Source organism: Panthera tigris, chromosome B4, assembly GCF_018350195.1.
Source record: "Panthera tigris isolate Pti1 chromosome B4, P.tigris_Pti1_mat1.1, whole genome shotgun sequence".
Taxonomy (NCBI): domain Eukaryota; kingdom Metazoa; phylum Chordata; class Mammalia; order Carnivora; family Felidae; genus Panthera; species Panthera tigris.
Window position 1 is genome coordinate 20,760,232 of NC_056666.1, and position 23,822 is coordinate 20,784,053.

The 23,822-nt window shown below is 46.3% G+C and overlaps 1 long non-coding RNA gene across 2 annotated transcripts; it reads right to left on the minus strand.

The window, feature by feature from the left end:
* Positions 1-283: 283 nt before the first annotated feature.
* On the minus strand, positions 284-9,403 carry LOC122240571. Of its 2 annotated transcripts, none has more exons than XR_006220352.1 (3): positions 9,171-9,403; positions 3,019-3,339; positions 284-400 (listed from the first exon to the last, which is right to left on the minus strand). It is a non-coding gene; the product is annotated as an uncharacterized LOC122240571 (long non-coding RNA). The 2 variants fall into 2 exon arrangements; XR_006220353.1 differs by having other exon boundaries at positions 3,019-3,358.
* Positions 9,404-23,822: the final 14,419 nt, after the last annotated feature.

A 23,822-nucleotide genomic window follows, 5' to 3' on the forward strand; every position in this document is an offset into this window, starting at 1 on the left:
TTTGAATTAAGTAGCTGTGAATGATTGATGAGGAAAGTGACTTAGTCTTTTTTCTTTACTACACAGTGCATTTATTTGGTTTATTAAATACACTGACCACATGTTAAAGTGTGGAATCGTTCTCATGTGGCCTAATTTTAGTACATTATTTAATTTTATCACTAGAAGTATAACAACATTAAAATAATGTTTAATGGACCACAATCTCCCAACCCTCATACAACTGTTTTTTGGTTTTCGAATAATGCAGTCACATGAATAGTTTCAGTAAGAGTACGCATGTTATACTTTACTCAATATGTTATTGTATACACACCTCATGATTCTAGTAGACTTCATCCTAAGAAAATGGTTGTGCAAATCGTTTTACTGATTTACCGCCATGTATTAAGCCATGCATCTGCAAATGAAAAATTAAGTTGTTTCCATGTTATTTTTTGCTCTTTAATTGGTAATGATAATGCAGTCTGCCACTTATTAAGCACTTACTCTGTGCCAGGAACTATGCTAGGCACTTTAAGTATGTAGGATTTCACTTAAGGCTTATCCAGAAGCCCTAGAAGGTGGATTTTTCATAATGTCATTTTACGGACTGAAAACTGAGGTATGAGTCTGATGGGGGGGGTGGCAGACACAGGGAGGTGGTCCTGCCCCCAAGTGTTCTCAGTTGCTGTAACATAACGATGAAGGCTACCACGCCCCTACCTTTACTCCTTTATTATTCAATTTCTAGAGAAGAAAAAAGTCTTTATGATTCTTTCTATACCCAGCCATTTTGCTTTCTGAGGGAGTTGCAATGGTGGATAATCTTTGTAGCAATGAGGAAGAGAACCAGTCTCTTTCACCTTAGTTAGCAGTGGATGTTGTTACTTTCAAGAGATGTTACTTGGGCAGGTAGGTATAAAAATCATGGCAGGCGAGGAGGTGCTCTAATGTGTATTTCTTTGATTGTAAGTGAGGACATATTTTTTTTGTATGTTTGGGAATTCATCTCTCCTCTTATATGTGAATTGTGGTTAATATTCTCTGCCCATTTATCTATCAGCGTCAAGGTTTCTTTTATGAATTTGAATGCTCTCTGTATGTTATACACGAAGACCCTCGTTTTTCATGGCTGACTCAAATATTCTCCTAAGTCTGTGGTTGACCTTGAAATGTTTTGCGGGCTACATTTAAAAAAATAGTTTCACATTGTAGATGATTTTGCAGGACTGCCAGATGACTTGGTGGTAATTTAATTATACAGTATTATTTATCAAAACTAATTGAAGCTGATCATTTGACATTAATTAGGGGTGAATTTCCTCAACTCTAACAAGTCAAGCTCAAGCTTGGGTAGAATAGGGAACACATTTCTGCCATCTTCTATCGTGGAATTCAGAGCTACAAATAGAATCATGTAACTAAAGTCAGCTTATGTAGGCTTTATGTTTTTCTTGAAAAATAGTAACTTACACATATTTTAACAGAAACCGGCATAGGCATCTCTATTTTTTTTTTTAAGTTTTTAGCTGTAATAACATTTTAAAGCAAAGAATAGAAGTGATATTTCATCCAGGCCAACATGAATAACCCTAAAAGGTAAATTATGTCGTTAACTCAGACTTAGTCTTTACTTTTCTCTTCCTGTACTTTCCCAAAAGGGAAAAGAAAAATTTTTTGTAATCTTACTAGGTAGTCTGCCAGACAGCCTCTGGGGACTGCACATGACTGTTGTCCCCTAATTATAAAGGTTTTCTGAGGTGGAAATACCGTGTACATTCGAGTTTTTTCTAATCTCAGGTGTAATCTCTGACTGTATACCTTAAAGTCAGGCATTTTAGCGCACACACACACACACACACACACACACACACACACTGAATCCTTTAAAACTCATTCATGGAGGTAACACACGCATTAGGTAGAGAGAAGCAGCCTGATTAGAAGGTAGTCAGTCCCTCACTCCTTCCTCTTGCATGTCGGAGAATATGTGTCTTTGGCCATCTTGAAAGTTTCTTTGCTGCAAATGTGCAGAGAACAAATCTAAGTAGGAAAAGAAGTCAGGAAAATAGAACATTTCCAGAGTAGGGCCTGCTCCTGGGAGGTGCGGGGCAGTCATGGCCCTGTGGACCTGATGGTTGCCGTTAATGTTTGCCCAACTACTCTTCCTTTCCAGAAAAGTGGCTGGAAGTAGAAGCCTCTTGTTTCTCTTGGAGACTATCAACTTTTATCAAATCTCTACCACTGCCAATGGGTTATGTAGAACCCATCTAAAGGGTTGAACTTTGCTTGCTGAGGCAAAGTTCAAAAAATACAAGTGAGCTGGAACAAGGTATATTTTACTTCCAATGGACGCTCCAAAATTGGCCACAGCACAATAGACTCAGAAAACAGGCTATCCCTTAAACCGTGAAGTTCGTTTGACCCACGTGGTATCCAGAATGCCAAGGAATCAGTCCTGGGATAGGTTTACTGCCAATGTTCGTGTTCTCTTTCTCTCTGTCTCTGTCTCCCTCATACTCTGATACTCTGTGCTATATAATCTATTTATCCCTTGGCCTTCCATCTTCCTTCTTTTTTTTTTTTTTTAATGTTTTATTTGAGAGAGAGATACAGAGTATGAGTGGGGGAGGATCAGAGAGAGAAGGAGACACAGAATCCGAAGCAGGCTCCAGGCTCTGAGCTGTCAGCACGGAGCCCGACGCGGGGCTCGAACTCACGAACGACGAGATCAGACCCGAGCCGAAGACAGACGCTCAACTGACTGAGCCACCCAGGCACCCCACCATCTCCCTTCTTTTGACATCTTTACGGATACTTTTCTTCCCAAACTGCGCCAATGAGGTGACAGCATGCCCAGGGCTTGAAATGCCTCTTTGAAACTCTCAACATTCACGTATAAAAAGCAACTTACAAAGCTCTTTTTTTTCAGAAGGAGAGTCAGAAACTGTACCCTCTGCTGGGTGATGCATCATCCTTTGCAAGAAAGCAAATTTGTCTTAAACACGTTTATGGTTTGCATTTTTAAAAATTTACCTGCTGTTGCTCCTACTCGGAGGGAGAGAGACTCCCCTTCTTGGAAAGCCCCAGACAGATCCTGCCGGAGGAAAAAGGGCGACAGCTCCCTAATTCTTCGTGTCTGAATTCCGCAGCCACTGTTTGTTCTGGCAAAATAGCTGTTGTGCTTTCCTGAGCACATTTTTAGCTTTGCGCGTTTACGGAAGGCCTCACCGGCAGTTCTTGGCAGCGTTCGAGGAAGACCGGAACCAGAGCTACTCGCTCATCTTCTCTGAGGTCAAGTAGAGAAGAGCAGTTTCTGTCACAGGTTTTCTTCAGAACGATAAAGCTCGAGAATCACTGGAAGAGAAAATGAATGCTGTATTGATTTAGTAGCAGCTTTTAACGTTTTTATTTATTTTTGAGACAGAGAGAGACAGAGCATGAATGGGGGAGGGTCAGAGAGAGGGAGACACAGAATCTGAAACAGGCTCCGGGCTCTGAGCTGTCAGCACAGGAGCCCGACGCGGGGCTCGAACTCACGGACCGCGAGATCGTGACCTGAGCCGAAGTCGGACGCTCAACCGACTGAGCCACCCAGGCGCCCCTAGTAGCAGCTTTTAAATGATGCGGCGGGACCCTTGTTTAATTAATTCAGTCAGTCATTCAGCAAACATGTCTTGCATGCCTGTCGCATGCCCGCACTGGAAGAAACATCTTCCTGTCACGAACACTACTGCTAAACCAGAGGACTCAAACCGTGTCATCACGGCTGCCATGTTTTCAGCCTATGTAGAGCTCTGTGCTAAGGATTCTACATAACGTGATTTTGTTTAATCTTCCGAGCACTCTGGCTAGTTATGCTATCATTACCCGCGTTAAAAAAAATTTTTTTTTAATCTTTATTTATTTTTGAGGGAGAGAGAGAGACAGGCTGCGAGCAGGGGAGCAGGTGCATCACCGAGAGAGAGGGAGACACAGAATCGGAAGCAGGCTCCAGGCTCCGAGCTGTCAGCCCAGAGCCCGACGCGGGGCTCGAACACACGTGCCGTGAGATCACGACCTGAGCCGAAGTCGGACGCTCAACCGACTGAGCCACCGAGGGGCCCCGTTGCCCACAGTTTTTAAAGTTTATTTATTCTGAGAGAGCCAGAGCATGAGCAAGCTGGGGAGGGGCAGAGAGAGGGAGAGACACGGGGCCCGATCCCGCAACCGGGAGATCATGACCTGATGCCAAAATCAAGAGTTGGGCACTTAACCAACTGAGCCACCCGGGCGCCCCCTCATTACCCACATTTTAAGTATCAGGAAGCTGAGCCTTACACAGCTTATCACTCTCAAGCTGCTAACCGTGGGACCGGGGTTGGCCCCATTTGGCCTAACTCCAAGTTTGGGCCTAGAATCACTTCAGGCCCCTGACAAGTTCTCCTTCCAAAGAATATTAAGACTGGAGTAAAGATAAGAGGGCTGAAGCCGAGGAATTCAGAGAAGTGTGAACTGAAGTCACTTTATGACCTTTACCGTCAGTTGGATCGCGGCCGCTAATCTATTTTTAGATCACGTTGCACCCTGTTAGTTGCCGGGTTTATTCCCAAGGCCATCACTCCTGAATTTAAAATTGTATGAAATGCACTGTTTTGGGCGGCTCCTCCTCCTCCTCATGGGTCCCTACTGGTCTCTGATCCCTTGCAGCTCCCCAGGACTTAGGAAAGTCTGATACACCCCTTCCGAGGTGCCTTCCCCAGTCACTCAGGCCGCACCTGCGCTTTCCGGTCTTGGGATTTCCAAGCACTACCTACACGTTTCACTGCACGCTGCTCCGGAACTACGTTCCTCTTCGTGAGCAGGGCAGAGACTCATACGCTTCTCTTGAGTCCTCTCTGGTGCCTTGCTAATAAATGTTCCTAATAAATATTTGCTAAATGTGGGAACACCACTTACTGCTTTTGAGCAATCACAGAGGTGAAAAGAGCCGGGTAGTTTCATGATGTGTTAAGTTCTCTGAGCATAACAAGACCTTGGCAGGTGGAAACACTGTACCGAAAATCACTGTCAGTTTGTTAATCCCCCAAAGAGGCCAGCCTGAAAGAAATGAAGTCCGCGGTTCGTAAAGAGCAGATAAATGTTTTATATGGAAAATAAATTAGCAAATTCACTGTCAGATTCCTAATGGCAAGGAAGCATGGAAAGTCACAGTTTAACTTCCTTAACAAACCTGTCACTGGCAGCCAGATGACAGAGTCTGTCAAAGAAACCATGTGTCACTTGGGAGACAGATTGCTCTCTGACAAACAGCGTTCATTCCCGGGCCTACCCCCTAAGACTGGAATAATAGTGACATCTCGCAAAAAAAAAAGCATTTGTCATTTGACTGTACAAAAGTTTCCCTTCAAAGTTGAGGGTATTTTGAAGCCATGTAGATTCCCATGTACGAAAAGGAGTGCTTGTCACAGGAGTCTTTTATGGGAAGTAAAATCTATTTGAAAATCTGCTTTGATTACATCATTTCATGAAATTTGGGGTTTTGCTCATGGTGAACACGTTATGAGTCAGATAAGGCAGACCCAACTCATTTCTTTGTCATGAAGACTTCCCAAATGTGGCCTTGGCTGCTTGGTGTATCACCATTTGATCAGTTAATGGGGAAGTAAGACTTGCCACACTAAAAATAGGCCAAAATATTCCCAGAGGCCGACAGAACAATGAAGAGCGGAGGAAATAGTATGCTTGTGGAACGAAATGCGGAGCGGGATAAAGGCGCTCGCTCACAACCCATCTGCTCAAGAGCAAGCATTTATTGGGCACCCACTGTTTGCCAGGTGCCGTGTTGGATGTTGGAGAAGCAATATAAAGTTGACATGGCTGCTGTTCCCAAGGAGACTGTGGTGGGGGAGGTCGCGAGCTGTCTAGTGAGGAGCCACGATTGACTCAGGTGTCCCCCAGTCCTTGAAGAGTTCTGTGAATTCACTTCTGGAAAATCAACTTGACGGGTTCCTCAATTCATGGCATCTTCATGACATCTCACACTTTAAGAATCACATGCACACAGAATATCGATCCTTTTATTCCTGAAGAAGCAGCTGCTGGTGTCCCTGAGCGGCTCTATTTACTTAAATATAGCCCTCCATTTTGTTTTTTCTGCTCACATGAAACACCAGGCTACCACAGCACTTGGGGGAAACTTAGCGAGACAAAACTCTAACTTAAAAATGAAACCTATGGGGCGCCTTAAGCGTCTGACTTCGGCTCAGGTCAGATCTCATGTGAGTTCGAGCCCCTGCATCGGGCTCTGGGCTGACAGCTCGGAGCCCGGAGCCTGCTTCGGATTCTGTGTCTCCCTCTCTCTCTGCCCCTCCCCCACTCACACTCTGTGTGTGTCTCTCTCTCTCCAAAATAAATAAACATTAAAAAAAAAATTAAAAAAAAAAGAAAGAAAGAAAGAAACCTAAAGGGGGCGCCCGGGTGGCTCAGCCGGTTGAACGTCCGACTTCAACTCAGGTCATGATCTCACGGTTTGTGGGTTTGAGCCCCGCATCGGGCTCTGTGCTGACAGCTCGGAGCCTGCTTGGGATCCTCTGTCCTCCCCCCCGCCTCCCCCCGCCCTGCTCCTCCCCCACTCTCTCTCTCTCTCAAAAATAAATAAAACCAAAAACAAAAAAACCCTGAAATCTTACTAATACAAAAGAAAGCGTGGCATCTAAAAAGAACATGGGTATTCGAGGCAGGCAGATCTCGGCCCCAGTCCTTGCCTCAGCTGTGTGATGTACGTAATCATCAGCTTGGCACACAGTCATTGGTACTGACGTTGTCAATGATTGTGGTCTCGGTAATGGAAGCCCTTAACTCCTAAGAGAAATCGCCCCTGACAGGAAGAGACTCGAACCCCTCCGATCGGTGTACCCGTGAGCTCTCAGACACGAGGCAACACTAGAGTGATTTGCAGGGAAGGATTTAGCGAAGGGATTACAGGATCGCCTGCTACTGCTGCCTCTGAGCCTGGGGCCATCCTGAAGGTCAGCAGGGCTGGCATCTGGGAAGAAAACCTGGATGCCCATGGGAGAGGGTGAGAACAAACTGGAACCCACGGGACAAACTGGAACCTGCGTTTCCTCTCGTGAACCCCAACCTCGAGTCGCGGCCGACCTTCGCCTGGGGGCTGTGTGCCCACCTTAGTCCCAGCCCCAGAGAAGCTGAAGCAGGAGACCCCGCGGGAGCTGCCGGGGCTTTGGGCCAGGTGCTGCCCCCCTCGGACGAGGCAGGGGCTGCGGTGGCTCCTGGTGTCCCACTCTGACCTTCAGGGGGGTGTGAGTGCCACTCGGCCTCTGCCTTCCGGACCCAGCGGGGGTTCCTCCCGGCCAGATCTCGCTTGGAACCATGCTGGGAAGGGAACTGGGGGGAACAGTTTCAGCTTCGCTCCGTTGACACAGAACAAACTAGCACAGAGGAGACCGGCCATTGCCACAGAACAGGCTCGTCCACGTGTGCCTGGTTTCCTGTCCCGCCTCCCTCCACACCTCCCCCTCCCCCGCCCCTTCACACCGTGTCACCTCTCTGTAGAGCACTTACTATGTTCCAGGTGCTATCTTAGGTCCCGGGGGAAAAAAATTCCGAGACGTGGTGCCCACCCTCGTGACTCTTACAGTCTGTTGGGTGTGAGACATTAAATACCCACACACAGAGATGTAGAATTTCAGCTACGGTTAGAGCCATGACGGAGAGGGTACGTGGTCCCCTTGAGTGTGCACGAAAAGAGGATTTCACCTGATCTAATAAAAACACCTGAAACCCGATTAAATATCACTTCTCTAAAAACCTCCAGATTTCTCTGGAGGCACCGGTGACACTGTTGATTCGCACTGATTCTTAAGGTCAAGGCTGAGACCACTAGCATCACTGATACATGACCATCAGAGTGGGCCAGAGTGAGAAGAGCTGAAGATTAAATCGAAATCTGGAGAGATTTTTTTTTTTTTTTTGAGAGAGCGCATGCGTGCGTGAGAAAGAGAGCGGGGGAGGAGCAGAGAGAGGGGGAGAGAGAGAATCCCAAGCGGGCTCCACGCTGTCCGTTCAGAACCCCATGTGGGGCTCGAACATACAAACCGTGAGGTCATGGCCTGAGCCAGACAGGCTCCCCATGGTCTGGGAAGATTTTTTTATCGCCGTCTTATTAACTGACAGGTTACCTTTGCAGGGAACCCTGTCATGTACTGAGAGAAATGCTGAGTTACAGGCAAGGGGGAAGGGAATAGAAAGCTCCAGCAGCAACACTCACACCGCTTACCCAGTCCTACATCGGACATCCCATTAATCGAATCATTTCTCAACTCCAAGACCTGGTACGATCCAGGCTTCTGTATAAATGTGTCACCTCAGCTGCTAACTGGACCATTCAAGTACGCTCCAATGTTTTGTAAACGATGAACTACTTTTTCCAAGGCAGCATTCAAGTCACGCTATAAAGCTGCTACCTGAAGACAAGAACTTATTTTTCTGGTTCCTTCTCTGCGGCACCTGGCATAGACCCTGAGTGGGGTAGGTGTTCTGCAAGTGTCCTGGTCAGTTTGGGCTGCTGTGACATAATGCCGTAGACTGGGTGGCTTGTCAAGGACAGAAATTTCTCACAGTTCTGGAGGCTGGCACGTCCAAGATCAAGGCGTTGGCAGATCAAGTGTCTGGTGAGAACATAGATGCTTCCTGGTTCTTAGACGGCTGCCCTCTCGCTGGGTCCTCACATGGCAGAAGGGATGAAGAATCCCTTGGGGGTCTCTTTTGTAAGGGCACTAATCCCATTCACAAGGCCTCCACCCTTAGGACCTAATCACCACGCAAGGGCCCCACCTCCTAATACCATCACATTGGGGTTTAGATTCCATCATACGGATTTTGGGGGAACACAAACACTCAGGCTACAGCAGCAAGCATCAGCGGGATGAATGAATCTAAATAACAGGTTGGATGTCAGGATCTGCCTCCTATGGTAGGTTGCTATCCCGTAGCAAACGTGCCATCTTCTTCCACCAGCAGGAAGTGTATAAAAGGTTTCACCCTTGAGTTTGGGGTTTGCCCAAACCCGGGTCCTCTAGTGGGATCTACCGTGGCCCTGACTGCGAACCTGCCTTTGACCCTCAGGTCTGTAGGGACCTTTGGGTTCTCCAGACTTGGGTGGGGGAAGTTGTCCAGTGTTGACTCACCTCTCGGTCACCACCTCTGACTTGTATGCCTCCAACCCAATGTGTCTCTTTGGTTTGCCTTGACGGTTATTTTCCAGAGACCCCATCTTCTGTTTCTTGGGTTTTCGTTCTTTCTCCGATCTTACTCCCCCTCCCCACTCCCCACATGACTACAGTTGTTCAGCCTTCAGCACCCGAGGGCCCGTGTGCCAGCGGAGGGCCAGAAGACAAGTTCATATGGGCAAGTTACATGACGACCGCAAGGCACCTACCAGCGCCGTGGGTGCTGCTGAATTGTGCCATCATAGACGTCCCGGGAGTGATTTTCTGGAGCTACATTGACCAGATGCAGAGTGAAGGACCTAGTCCTGTTTCTTAAAATTCTTTTGAAATTAGATGCTACCTTCCTTTTTAGTAATACTTTTGTTGTAAAAGAAAAGAACTTTTTTGTTTATGAAAAATAATCAAAATTACCATAAATAATTTGGAAAATGTAAGATGTACCAAAGAAGGCACAGTATCCATGAGATAGTTGTTTAGATGGCACAAGATGGGAGGTGACTTAAGGTCTGCGTGTCATATGAGCCACAGGGCATACTTTCTTCCTAATCAAGAGGACTGCCTACTGTGTCTCCTTCAGACAGCCCCAGAGCTGGGCATGAGCCCAGCGGCCCCACTGCTGACAGACCGTCTTCCTAGAGCACAAATCTTGTCTTGTCACCTGCCCTGCTTAGGCCATTTTCCATGGACTCCTTCCCTGTGCTTTCCAGATAGTCTATCCCCTTTGTGTAACACACAAGCTCGTCTTTCTTTTCTTTTCTTTTCCTTTTCTTTCTTTTTTCTTTTCTTTTTCTTTTCTTTTCTTTTCTCTTTCCTTTTCTTCCTCCCCTCCCCTCCCCTCCCCTCCCCTCCCCTCCCCTTTCCTTTCCTTCCTTTTCTTCCCTTCCCTTCCCTTCGTCTTTTTCTTTTCTTTTTTTTTTTGCAATCAGCTTTATTGGAGTGTAATTTATATACAATAAAACTCACTGATGTTATGTGTATAGTTCAGCGGCTTTTGACAAAACGTGTTACCTGGGAACCACCATCACCACTATTAGAACATAGAATGATTTGCTCACGTCCCTTGGCTAGAACTCCCTTCCCTTGTCTCCAGTCCCTGGAAACTATTGATCTGTTTCGTGTCATTGTAGTTTTGCCTTTTAAAAAGAATTTCATATAAAAGAAATCGTAGAGAATGTAGTCTTTTGAACCCGGCTTCTTTTCACTTGTAATGCTTTTTATATTCGTCCTTGATGTTGTGTGTATCAGATGTGTGCTCTGCTTAAAGGTCGGCTCGTATCGCCTTGTGTGGGCATACTTCGATTAGGGTATTTATTTACGGTTGATGGACGACTGGGTTATTTCCAGTTTTTCACTCTTCTGAATAAACCTGTTAGGAACATTCTTTGCGTGAGCCCGTGTCTCTCGTTTCTCACAGGTAAATCCCCAGGAGTGGAACTGTTGCACTGTGTGTGTGTGACTTTACAAGAATATTGCAAACCGTTTCCCACAGCGGCTGGCCCATCTGCCATGACCTCTGCTAGCGTTTGAGGGCTCCATATCCTCACCCACACCCGGGCCATGGGACTGCCCATCTTTTTAGTGTTGGTTCTCGTGGTGGGTTATGCGAGGCTTTTTTAGCCCACCCTCCAGGCCTCCAGGGGGCCCCCCTCCTGCTCTGGTCACATAGATTCACACTCAGTCGTGTGAGTTGTGTGAGTTGTGTGAGAGCCACTGCTCTGCCATGCTGCTTCCCAAGTGACCAGCTTCGTACGGGAGCCCCTGCCCTTCTCAAGGCTGAACGGGGGTCCTTGCTCTGGCACCCGCGGTATCTGGTGCACATCTGTCCTTACTGTGCTTGTTGGGTTTTTCCTGCCTTCTCCTCTTTTATAATTTTTTTTAAAGTTTATTTATTTATTTTGAGAGAGAGAGAGAGAGAGAGATTGAGAGGAGAGCCCTCCGTGCAGAGTCCAGCACGGGGCTCAAACTCACGAACTGTGAGATCATGAGCTGAAATCAAGAGTTGACTGCTTAACCGACTGGGCCACCCGGGTGCCCCATTTTTTTTTTAAACAAGAATTTATTTAAAATAATAATTTATTTAAATAATAAAATAAAAATTTATTGTATTTATTTTTAAATACAAATTTTAAAGTTTACTTATTTTGAGAGAGAGAGAGAGAGAGAGAGAGAGAGAGAGAGAGAGAGAGAAGGAAAGAGAAAGTGCTCTCTGAAAGGCAGAGAGCGAGGGAGAGAGAGAGAATCCCGAGCAGGCTCTGTACTGTCAGTGTGGAGCCCGGCTGCCTTCTCCTCTTAACCCAAACTTCAGTGGCAGGAATGAAGAGTGGGAAGAAGTTTCCCCATCTTTGCAGCCCAGGGTCTACCACAGGGTCAAGAATTATGTGTTGAGTGAAAGAATGAACAAATGGATCTTGAGACTTTTAATACATTTTCTAATTGACGGGACTTACTCCCCCATCCAAACATGCCCCCAGCCATTCTTCAAAGAATGCATTGCTGCACATCTTCTCTCCAGGGGCGCCCAGGAAGAAAGAAATTTCCAAGAAAGCTAGTGACGCATCCAGCCCCAGACTATGAGTTGTGAGGCCGAGTGCGTCTCAGCAGGACTGGGGCTCTGACTTTGCCCACTCGGTGCCCATCAGAGCCCTTCGCTTATTCGGAAGTACTTATCAAGTACTAACCATGTGCAGGTACTTTGGTTAGGTTCTGAGGGTACCATGGCAGGGAAGGGGGAAACGTGTGGAACAGTCGGGCAAAGCTGAGAAGAATGGGTAGAACTGGACAGATGGAGACACAAGGGAAAGAAAGACCCTTCTGGTTACAGAGTTCCTGCTCACAAAGCTAAAAAGCGGACCTAAGCCACGCCTGTTCGGGTAGTTAGGCCCTGGGTAGAGCATGGCTAGAACATAGGGTCCCTTTTGAGAACTGCAGCACATGTAATCAGAGGGGTCCATGAACAATTGGGGAAGGTTCTAGAATGCATGGTGAAGGGGATTGAATTTTATCTCACAGGCAAGGGGCTGAAGGGAGGTGGGAAAGACTTTGTTTGTAACAGGGTAGTAAAGGGATGAGATCAGTGTTTTAGAAAAAGACTCTGATACGTATGTGAGGGAAAAGGCAGGGACCCTGAGCCACCTTCGACATTTGTACCAACCAGTGCTCATTTTCTGGGCTCCTAGATCTCCCAGAAATCTTTGATCCCTTTGGCAGCTAGCCTGGTGTTCACCCTTCAAGTCTGTTTCCTCAGGATGTTCCTGATACCCTAAGTCTATTTCTGACGCTACGTAACCTTCCAGATTGGATGCCTTTCTTTCTGTCCTGGCCCCATCCCCAGGGGATCCCCGCTGTTGTGTGACAAGGCTAGTTCTATTCGGTCATACTAGTCATCCCATCGGAAGACAAATTAACATTGGCACAGTGATTTGGAGTTTACTGAACACCTGGAAATGTGACTGTCAGCGGGCATCTTGTAAAAGTAGGAGTATGGCCACCCAAGACTCCTCCTGGGGCCCTGGCGGGGAGGTCCTGTGTGGAGTTCGGCTCAGGGGCCCGCGGACACCTTGGCATGGTGGGAGCCCCTGGGGCTGGGTTCCTGGCCTGGGACGGGGGTCATTCCAACCGAGAGGACAAATGCTGCCCTCGGCCCCACTGCATTTTTAATCTGTCCTCAAAGGGCACAGACTTCCTCTGCAAACCTGCCACATTCTCAGGATTTCTCTAGGAAATCCCCACTCGAGGGTCTCATGTGCAGCATATTGTGTGAAGACCCTACCTTCCCCCCGCCCCGCCCCAGAAGGCCCTGTGGGCTTTATTCCTTGTTCAGAGAGCTGGAAAGAGCACGCAGCTGGCGTGAGCGAGGGCAGGGGTGGCCATCGCTTTTTGTATATAAACTGTTAGCGCAAATACAAACTGCTGTAAAGTCAAACAAACGCGCAAGAATGCCTAGTCCATGCAGGGATTCGGAGCTCCCGGACAGAAGCCTGCCTGGGGGGCGGGGTGCTCATCTGGCCCTTCTGATGGGGACGGGTAAGTCCCCTGGCGAGGCTCCCGAGGGAGGTGATGCAGCCTCAGACCTGGCCCCGCGTTCCTGGCAAGTCTGTCTTCTCTCTCAACGTTACTCCCTCGGTTTCTTCCTTTCTCTTCTGTCCTCACTCAGAAGGGAAAACAGTGGGGCAACCTCCCTCCTCCTTGAAGGTGGTTATTGAGGCCCGCCCTTTTGCGTTTTCCCTGGGTGGCCGGTAGCCCTTTGTCACTAGTGGGCATCTGAGATCCCGTGTCAGCACGAGAACTCATCATTTGCCTGCCTTGTTCCGCTGCCTCAGCTCCTTCTTGGAAGCAGGTGGCCTCTCTCCATTATGAATACATTAAAAAGAGAAAAGAAAGAAAGGAAGAAAACACTCCTGGCTTGTTGTTAGGCCAGCCTCTTGTGAGAGACACAGGCCTCGTTCTCAGTATACTCTAAGCCACAGGAAGGAGCTTCGCGTGTGGAGAGTGATTTTTCTTCAACGTTTGTCAGAGGCAGCGACCGACAGAGTCGAAGTTGCCGGATAAATTCATTAGCCCGCGAAGGGAGATATAAATACTGCTTAGGGTCACCTACACAGAGGTGTTCCCTCTTCCCGGAGTGGAAGAGGTCCCGGATGGTGGAGGTAGGGGTGCGAGGAGCTGGCGAGGCCCTGGCCCTCCCCCCCACCCCCTGCCCTCGGTCAGGACTGGCCTGGCAGTGGCGTGCCCATCTGTGGAGGCCGTGTGTACAGAGTAGTGACAACCAGCCAACTCAGGAAGGAACCAGAGCGGTTAGTGGTGTCGGTGTGAACACCGACCACAACCTTGGGCCTGGCAGAGATGTCTCAGGGGCAGGGCTTGGCGGCGAAGCAAGAGCATTTCCAGACGCGCTCTTTCCGTGAAAACGTGACTTGCAGTGACCTTGGATTAATTCGTGTCCTTTCCCTCGGGTCCCTCCTAAGTTTGGACAGAAAGAACGGAGAATAAGAGGGAAAGGAGAAGGAAGGAGAGAGAGGTAAGAGGGAGGGGTCAGCCATTCGTGAGGTAAGTGAAACCTTGCTTGGTGACATAGATGGGGCTTGTAAGGGCTCAGACGGCGGGGAAATGCCAGTTTGCACCAGTCGCTTAGCTTGCGACACGGACCGTCCGTCCCCGGATAGTAGAGAGAGAGCTGTTTAAACTTTGGCCGCCGGATAGACTTTTTAAAAACCTCTTTGCAAGGTTGATTTTAACATAAATCTCGAGCAAGCATAACATGTAAAACACCACTCAGGGCCATTACAGTTCTGTTACGGTTTTATTTTCTCTTGCCAAGCGGGATTTCTCTCTCTGCTGGTATTCTATGTGCCTGCCAAAACCATATAAAAAGCATTCATGGAGAAAAGTTTCCAATCAAGCAGCCAACCCCGTTCTTTCCCAAATCCGAAGATTATAAAGCAGGGCCTGGAGACTGGTAGGAAGTAGATGTTAGAAAAGACGCTGAGGGAGACACGCTTGAAGGCAAGATGAATACACTCAGTGTCCAGCCGGCCGGCCTTCGGGGGGGAAGGACCGAGACGCTTCGATTCATCACGGCTAAAGCTGAAAAGAGACCCAAGTCGGTGGCGTTTTCCAGTGACGTTTATCTTCTCGTCTGTCGGTTGTTTTCTGTCAAGAAGGATAAGCTGCTAAAACACCAGACCAACCGAACCCTGCGGTTCACAGCAATCAATACCCACGTTTGCGCTGTTTACACACATTTACGGCCGCCCAAGTCCTCCTGTCTCTAAAATTAGGAGTTAGAGAGAGAGTCGTAGGACAAAAAAACTGATCGTGTGTGGTGACTAATAGCTCTGATGAAACACACACACACACACAGACACGCACACACGCACACACACCCTTCCTGTGGCATTTATAGTAACCAAACCTGTCCTGAGCTGACAGTCATATTTTTATGCGGTGACATGGGCCATATATTCAGGACCATCGAGACAGATAAGAATTCTGAAGTCCCCTGTGACTCGGCTGGGTGGGGAAGCCTTTGTGTGGCTGGAGGCAGTGTTCGCAGGACAATGGACTTCTAGCAATATATGCAAATGTGTCCTTTTCCCATTCCTGAAAGTGACCTTTATGATGAGATGGGAACAGCAACATCAATCCCTGGGTTAATATGACTTATTGGCCTAAAGGGAGGGAGGGAGGTCTGCTAGCAGGATTTAAAAACTAGGAATTAGCCTCGTCCAATTCGAACCTTCCGCAGAGCCCCAGGGGCCTTCCTTGTGCGATGCTAGAGAAACTTTTGCTGTCTTTGGAAATCAGAGGAAACCACCTTTCCAGGAGTGTTATGAGCCTTTATGAAGAGTTCACACAAAAGTCAGGAGAGATGGCTTAAATAATATCAGGCCCTCTGAGGTCCCCGAACAGGACCTTTCCAGATTGTTCTAAGCCCCGGTGCCAGGGGCGGATTCAGGCCAGATTCAGAGACGTGCCTGTCAATAAAAATCATTATCAAATGGGGTTAAGAGTTACTGTTTATTGGCGAAATAGTCTGGTAGCCGCTAAATATAGAAAACGTGCAGAAGGCGATTTTCCTGGAGGAGGGGTCCAGCCTCGCCAAGCAAACTGCTCCCTCTGGCTGCCCCCACCCCAGTTCTTCTTCCGGCCTCAGGGGCCAGGAGTTTGGCTGTAATGTAAGAGCGATTGCTCTTTCCATACTCATCATTGTTAGTGATTTTCCCTGGAGAGAGAGAGAGAGAAAGAGAGAGAGAGAAGGGGGCAGAGAGAGAGGGGGAGAGACAGAATCCCAAGCAGTGCTATCAGCACAGAGCCCGCTGCGGGGCTCGATCCCATGAACGCTGAGATCATGACCTAAGCTGAAATCAAGAGTCGGACGCTTAACCCACTTAGCCACCCAGGTGCCCTGAGACTTTACGTTTTACAAATGCCTTAAAATGCCTTGACCAGTTTCTCAAGGTCAACAAGTATGAGGGCCCAGAGACGCAGAGTGCAGCCCGCATGTGCTGACAAGTGCCGTGCGTTCACTGGCAGGCCCAGTGGAGATAAACGGAGATACATTTTTATTATTATTATTATTTTTAGGGAGGCCAGGATTTCAAAGGAACAACAACAAAAAAGAAAAACAGTGATATCACTGAAGGGAAGAAAACACTTCCTGCTGTTAGACTCTAGACACTTTTAGTGGGTTAAAAAAAAAAAAAGAAGTTGAGACAAAGTTTGCAGTTCTGTGACCATTTATACAGGTGACCCTTAGTGTTTGCAAATAAAGAGCCCTTTAAAAACTCTGTTAAGGGGTTTTCGTCAAAAGACGTTGACATCGCCTTGTTAAACTATTGTTCTATGTGAAAGAGGCATTTGGCTGTGTTTCCCATCTGGAGGGTTAAAATGGCTAAGTATTTAATTGCTTAGAAAGTAATCCTATTATTTCAGATTTCATGCGTAATGAATTCTTTTTCCTAGTTTGAGGAACGATGAAGGGGAAAGTGAGATTCTCTGGTAAGTTTATTTTTGAAAAAGCACTTGACAGATGTTGGGACATCAGTCTCAAGTCTGGGAGAGGCTCTCAGCAGCAGGTCGGGGAGCAGGTACCGGAGGCTGAGTGTGCGAAACCCACGTGACAATCAAATGAGGTGATGTCTGCCTCTGGTTCCCAGCATGAACTCCCCGTAAAAAACAAGACTTTTCAGAAACAGGGCATAAATGAATACTTTGTTTCACTTAAAGCCCCTAATATTTCTTCTCAGAAGGGGCGCGTTTGTGGAAACATCTCAGCCCTAAGCGGCTCTGGGTAGCTTCACGAACCTCTGAGAAGTTGGGGGGGCGGGGGGAGCAGGGCAAGCCTTTATTTCACGATTTCTGTCACAAATGACTAGACAGGAAAGTGATTAGAAACCGAGGGGTCAGGGGAGGCGTGGGGTGAATGGAAGAATCGCAAGAACCGCAGAAGCTCCCAGCACGAAACACAGGCGTCAATAAAGATCTGTTGTGTGGATGGCTGGCTGGACGGACCCAGTGAAAGGTTTTGTGATCACAAAAAAAGGTCAGTCGACGCTTTTTCTTGTAGAACCCACTCACCAACCCCCCCCCCCCCAATGATTGGGAAATGGGAACTCCTAATTAAGTTGATTAATATGCCCTAAATGAACCACTTAATTTCAAAAAAGTTTCAAAGGCCTTGCTAACATCCACACCACACAGACCAACCCAACCATGTGATTCTTGGGGGAGTCGTAAAGCCCTGTAGAATAGCGCTGAGCCTGGACATCATTTATCCTGTGCTATCCTGTCCTATTATGCTGTGCAGTTCAGCAAAAGCGTTCTGTGAACTTTCATTTTCAGATAACTTCGATTCTTGAGAAATAGGAATGGATCTTACTTACCTACATGGTTAGTCTTGCCTTTTTTTTTTTTTTTTTTTTTTTTTTAATTATGAAACACGCTATTATCTAATCTGCGCTGGAGATTTTTGACAAGCGAGTTTTGGAATTTTGTGGCAGGGGGGGCCACCAGCCTTGACCTTTGTTGATGGGTTTGACCTCTGCTAAGTGGGCTGCTGGGGCCTCTGAGAAAGGGACCCTCTGGAAGGGAGAAGAGTCGGCTGATTTAAACCACAAGCAAAACCAAAAAACAAAAACCAAAACCCTGAGGTTTTGGGAATTTGGGTCTTGGTTTCTCTTTGTGACCTTGACTATGTTTACGATTTAGTGGGATTAATGTATTATTTTTTCTTATGCTTTTTAAACTTTTTCTTTGCTCTTCCAAAATATTTTTAGAAAGTTTTCATTGTGTTTTTTTTTTTTTTAATTTAGTATAGCTAAAGATCACTTATTCCCAATATCCAAGAAACTGGGAATTACTCTTCCAAGAAACTGGGAATTCCCAATATCTGAGAAACTGGGAACCTCTAGCCCTCTTCCTGCCCAAGAAAGAGAGTACCCTTCTCAACATGTTTTCCCTGACTTTCTTCTCCAATAAAACTTTTTTTTTTTTTTTTCTGGGTTGCATCACTTTAAAAGAGGGCCTGCACAACATTTTACCTGTTGAGAAAAATCAGGATGGAAACCACCAGCCAGAGGAAGGTTTCAGGAGGATGTTTGAGCAAGGAGCTAGATGGTAATGAGGCCGGGTGAAGGAGAAGTCATATATATCTACTGTGTTGTTAAGACAGCTTCAGAAAACATTCTGGTCCCGATAGAAAACCTATCAGAGCTACGTGTATACCACTTACTGCAAAGCCATTTTCTGTTAGCGGAGGTGGCAGTCTGTCACCTCATCTGTCTGGGAGAAAACTGTCATTAGAAGGTTGGTGTGGGGGGTGCACAATGGGCTAGAATTCCTTACCCACGCATGTTTTCTCCCCCTTTCCTGCAGAGCCTGGGCTCTGAGGCAGGCCCCCCCAGTTTGGTGAAATCATGACCTTGTTCTCCTCACTGTGTTTCATTCTAGAACTGTCTGAAAATAACACCGCTTCATCTAGGGTACAGCCTGATCCCTTCTGGTGACGCGTTTGTTCCTACTACCTTGTAACGTACTTTATTGTACCTAGAAACCAATCAGAACCTTCAAGCATTGATCCTGTGCTGACATATTAAAGCAGAGTTGCTGACCTTGCTCTGAGACATATGAAGGAATGAGAGGGAAGGGCAATTTTCTGATAATTTGGTTCATTAATGGAAACCATTAGGGAAGAATGGAAACTATGGTTGAAGCCAGAACACTGACATATCTCTTGCAGCTACAAAGCATCTGTGATATTGTACTCATCTGTCATTTAGATGAGTGTACGGAAATAGATTCAATTATTCCTTCTAATTAGCAAATTACAAATATCTGATGAATATGCATAGTCCTGAGTGATCTGGGGGACTGAAGCACCTATTTCGTGCTAAGTCTGAAAACTAGTGCAAAACAACATGTTATTTTAGTCACTAAAGCAACCATGTGAGCTGCATAATAGCCCCTTTCTAGAAATGTGGAAACAAACTCAGAAGCCTGCCCAGGGTGACGCGGCAGGGCTGGGATTCCGCCTCAGATCTCCATGATTTTTAGAGCCTGGGGGCTTCTCATGATGGCACATGGAAGAAGAACCTTGAGGCTTTCCACATGTTAGTGCGGAGCGCGTTACTCACAGGCAGCAGGAAAGCAGAGAACGGGGGCCAGGACCTTACTGCGATGGTCCCCAGGGGATGAGCCTACCTCCTCGGTACCCCCAGTTCTCATCGCGGGCAAAATGTTATCTTCCGTGCTGAGCCGTAAGCTCCTTTAGTTAATTTACTTGTATATATCATCAGTGGCTCACACAAAGCTTAACACATACAATTTGTTACGTGAGCGATTATGATACATTCTGTACCATCAAATCCTAGAGGTCTGCCTTTTCCATTCACCTAGGGATCTTGTTTCTTGGCAGCATTTTCTCTGTCTCAGGGCTGGTTTCACAGGCGTCTGGGACGCCCACTTTAACGCCTGGCACCGCCTGCCCCCACAGCCCTCTCCCTTCCTTTGCTCATTGTTGTGGCTGCTTCCTGCACAAACATCAGGGCTGCTGTTGACATGTGATTCACACGTTTCAATTGTTTTTGCCCTTGTGAGAATTCTGGTTGGGGAGTAATAAAATGGGTGAGGAAATAAAAATGAGAAAGAAGGGGTGGGGGAGGGAGTTCCACATCCTATTTTTTTTTTTTGACAAGTTATAAATGCTGAATCAACACGAGAAGGTGAAGGTCCATCTGGTACCATCACTGACCCTTGTGATTCGGCTCAGCCATGAGAAGGCCCAGCCAGTCAGCGCGTAGCTGTCACCGAAATAGCTGTCCCTGAAATGCCATCTGCACAAGCGAGCTGAGAATGCGGAGGTGAGAATTTAGCTCAAGATGAACCTACAACTTTTTCTGTAAACACAAAGGCTTTAAAAGCTGTCATGCATATTACCCTACTGCTGAATACTCTGGCAGCAAGATCTAGGGGCACAGACACCATAAGAAAGGAGAAAGACCCATGTGATTGGATGGCCGTGGGGACATTTCCATTCCTACTGTCTTCTGTGAGTGCCGTTTGGAGCAGAGACACCTGACCACTGCCCCAGCTCCAGAGGAGTCTCAGAGAAGCCAAATCTTTAACGGGTCTCAGAACAAGTTGTCTATGCCACACTTGGAGGAGACAATAGTGAATGCAGGTAGAAGTGGCCAATCCAAGGGCCCCTGGGTGGCTCAGTCGGTTCAGCCTTCACGAGGTCATGATCTCAATGTTCTTGAGTTTGAGCCTTGTGTTGGGCTCTGTGCTGACAGCTCGGAGCCTGGAGCCTGCTTCGGATTCTGTGTTTCTCAATCTCTGCCCCTGGCCTACTTACACTCTGTCTCTCCCTCAAAAATAAACATTAAAAAAATAATAAAAAAGAAGTGACCAATCCAAGTAACTTCCCAGCTCCCCTGCCTTGGAGCCTCACTCTGCTTCTTTATTTTAGAATAAAATAACAAGAGAAAACAAGAGAGAGGTAGTGAGTGTGCCAAGTGATGATCAAGAAAATTCTGAAGGTCAAAGCCTTTTCCTCACTTTTTAGTACCGATGCTCTTTTAAAGAGTTATGATTTAATTTGTATTTTGTATTTGCAAAAGGTACAAAAGGGTGTATAATGTAGACCAAGTGTCTCTCCCATGTGTCTCCAAGTCATATACTTCCCCTTAATTCCAGGGACAACCACTGAAACTGTTTTTTTTTGTTTTGTTTTGTTTTCTCCCAGAGATACTCTGTGTATCTACAAGCATATATATTTATTTAAAATGAAATTGTTCTCTATACACTGTTGGGTGCCATGTTTTTTTTTTTTCCTTTTTAAAAATATATTTATGTATATTTATTTAAATACATTTATATATACTTATTTAAATATATATTTGTTTAAATATATTTATATATTTATTTAAATTTATACATATTTAAATATAAATATATTTATAAATATATATAAATAAATATATTTATTTATTTAAATATTAAATATATTTATTTATATAAATATATATTTATTAAAATATTTATTTAAATAGAATTTATTTGTATATTTATTTAAATTTATTTAAATATTTAAGTGTATATTTAAATATATATTTAAGTAAATATATTTATTTAAATATATATTTATTTATCTTTATTTAAATATATGTATTTAAATTTTAGAGAGCAAGGGAGAGGGGCAGAGGGAGAAGGCGGTGGGGGGGGTGGGTAGAGAGAATCCCAAGTAGGCTCCACACTCAGCACAGAGCCTGACACCGGGGTCATTCCCACAACCCTGGGATCATGACCTGAGCTGAAATCAAGAGTCAGACACTCAACCGACTGAGCCACCCAGGTGCCCCTGGTTTTGTTTTTTCAATCGTCAGTTTATCTTGGACAGATAAGCCCAGAATCAGTACATTTAGAGCATCCACATTCTTCTGAAGGGCTGTGCGGTATTCTCTTTTTTGGATAAACTTCTACTGGCTATTTAAATTGTTTTCCATTTTTGCCCACAGAAACAGGGCTTCAATGAACGTGCAGACATTATTGCATAGATGCTTGAGTGTTTATGTAGCATAAATCCCCTATCAGAGGGACTGGTGTGTCAAAGGAGTAAGTTCTAAATACCACCGTTCTCACGTATAGGTGTCCTGTACGTGCCGCCCGTTGTGTCCAGCCTCCTGTCTGCTCTTGGCCTCTAACTGTGACCCTAGCCACAGGAAACCATTTGAAAGTGCTATATCGTCCCCATCCTCTCTATCTGCTGTTCACTCAGCCAAAACAGTCCCCTCTTACCCGTCCCACCTCCTCTTTTGTCACATGATCCTTTGGATCTCAAACTAGATGGCCCCTCTTACTCCTGGCAGCTTTGTGTCTCCTCAAGAGATGGCCTCAGTGCCTTCCTGTGTGCATCTGTAGCAACCGTGATCCTGCCTTATTGCAGAGAACATACAGCAAAGTCCACGCACATGAAAAAATTATAGACTATGAGATGGATTATGATGGTAATGAACGGAGTATGATGCTGAGAGAGTTATGGAAGAACTCCACTTCATATGATCTTCAGTGGGAGAAGGGACGAGCCGGAAGGAGGGCCTTCCAGGATATGGGAAAAGAAAGGACAAAGGCTTTAAGTTGAGAAGAACTTGGCTTGTTTGAGAAACAGAAACAAATCAGGTTTTGCTGGAGCACAGGGAGCTGCTGAGACAGGACTAGATAAGATCTAAGAAAAGGGGAGAGGAGGGGCAGGGGCGCCTGGGTGGCTCAGTCGGTTGAGCGTCTGACTTCGGTTCAGGTCATGATCTCGCGGTCTGTGAGTTCGAGCCCCGTGTCAGGCTCTGTGCTGACAGCTCAGAGTCTGGATCATGCTTTGGATTCTGTGTCTCCCTCTTTCTCTGTCCCTCGCCCGCTCATGCTCTGTCTCTCTCTCTCTGTCAAAAATAAATAAACATTAAAAGAAACAAAAAGAAAAGAAAAGGGCAGGGGCAAGGTGATCTAAAGGCTGGCAGGCCATGTGAGGGGTGTGAATATTCTAGGTACGACGAGAAGCCATTGAAGGGTTTCATATATGTGGGTGCAATGTTTTGATTTACCTTTCAGGAAGAGGAGAATATACCTCGTAGCAAGAGGGCACCCAGTGAGAGATGATGGTGGGTCTGGACCAGAATGATAGCAGTGGAAATAAAGGGAAGTTGATGGAATGGGATATTTTGAAAGAAGAGTCAGCAGGATTTGCTGATTGACTGTGGTCGGGAGGGAAAGAAATGAGTAATGAAGTTCCCGTGTTTTTGGCTTGAGTAACTGAATGGACTCCAAAAGATTAAACAAGGTGGTAGACATGGAGAAAAGGAGATGAATTTGAGGGATAGTTGGGAGGGAGAATTAGGAGGATGTGGTAATTCTGGATGTGGGGGATGGAGGACCTCACATGGTTTCTGGCATGTGGAAGGTCTTCATTGGCTACTGGTAAGCGAGATCAGTTCCTTGCCAAGTGGGCCTCTGCTCACGACATAACAGCTGGATTCCGTCAGAGGGTGCAAGCAAGAGAGGGTGAGGAAAATGGAAGCCAGAGTCTGTCCATAGCCTAATCTTGGAAGTGACATCTCATCATTTTTGCCATACTCTATTTGTTACAAGTGAGGCACTATGCCAGCCTACACTTGAGGGGGCAGGACTAAACAAAGGCACCCATACCAGGAGGAGAGGATCACCGGAAGCTGCCTCCTAGGCCCAGTAGAATGATTAGACTTTAAAGATAAAGAAGAAAGTTATTCAGCTGAGATACCCTTCAAATACCAAGGCTATTGAAAACCAGTCCTGAACATGCAAGAACTCAGGGACTACCATATTCAGGTGCTTTTCCTAAGCAACCTGTTTGAGCAGACATAATAGGGTTCGCCAGAGAAGCAAAACCCATAGGATGGATGTATGGGAAGAGATTTGTGTAAGGAATTGGCTCACACAATTATGGAGATGGAGAAGTTCCATGATCTTCCATTTGCAAGCTGGAGACCCAGGAAAGCCAGTGGTATAATTCAGTCTGAGTCTAAAGGCCTGAGAACCAAGAGTGCCTTGGGTAGGTGATCAATATTCCAATTCAATCAGGCAGGAAGG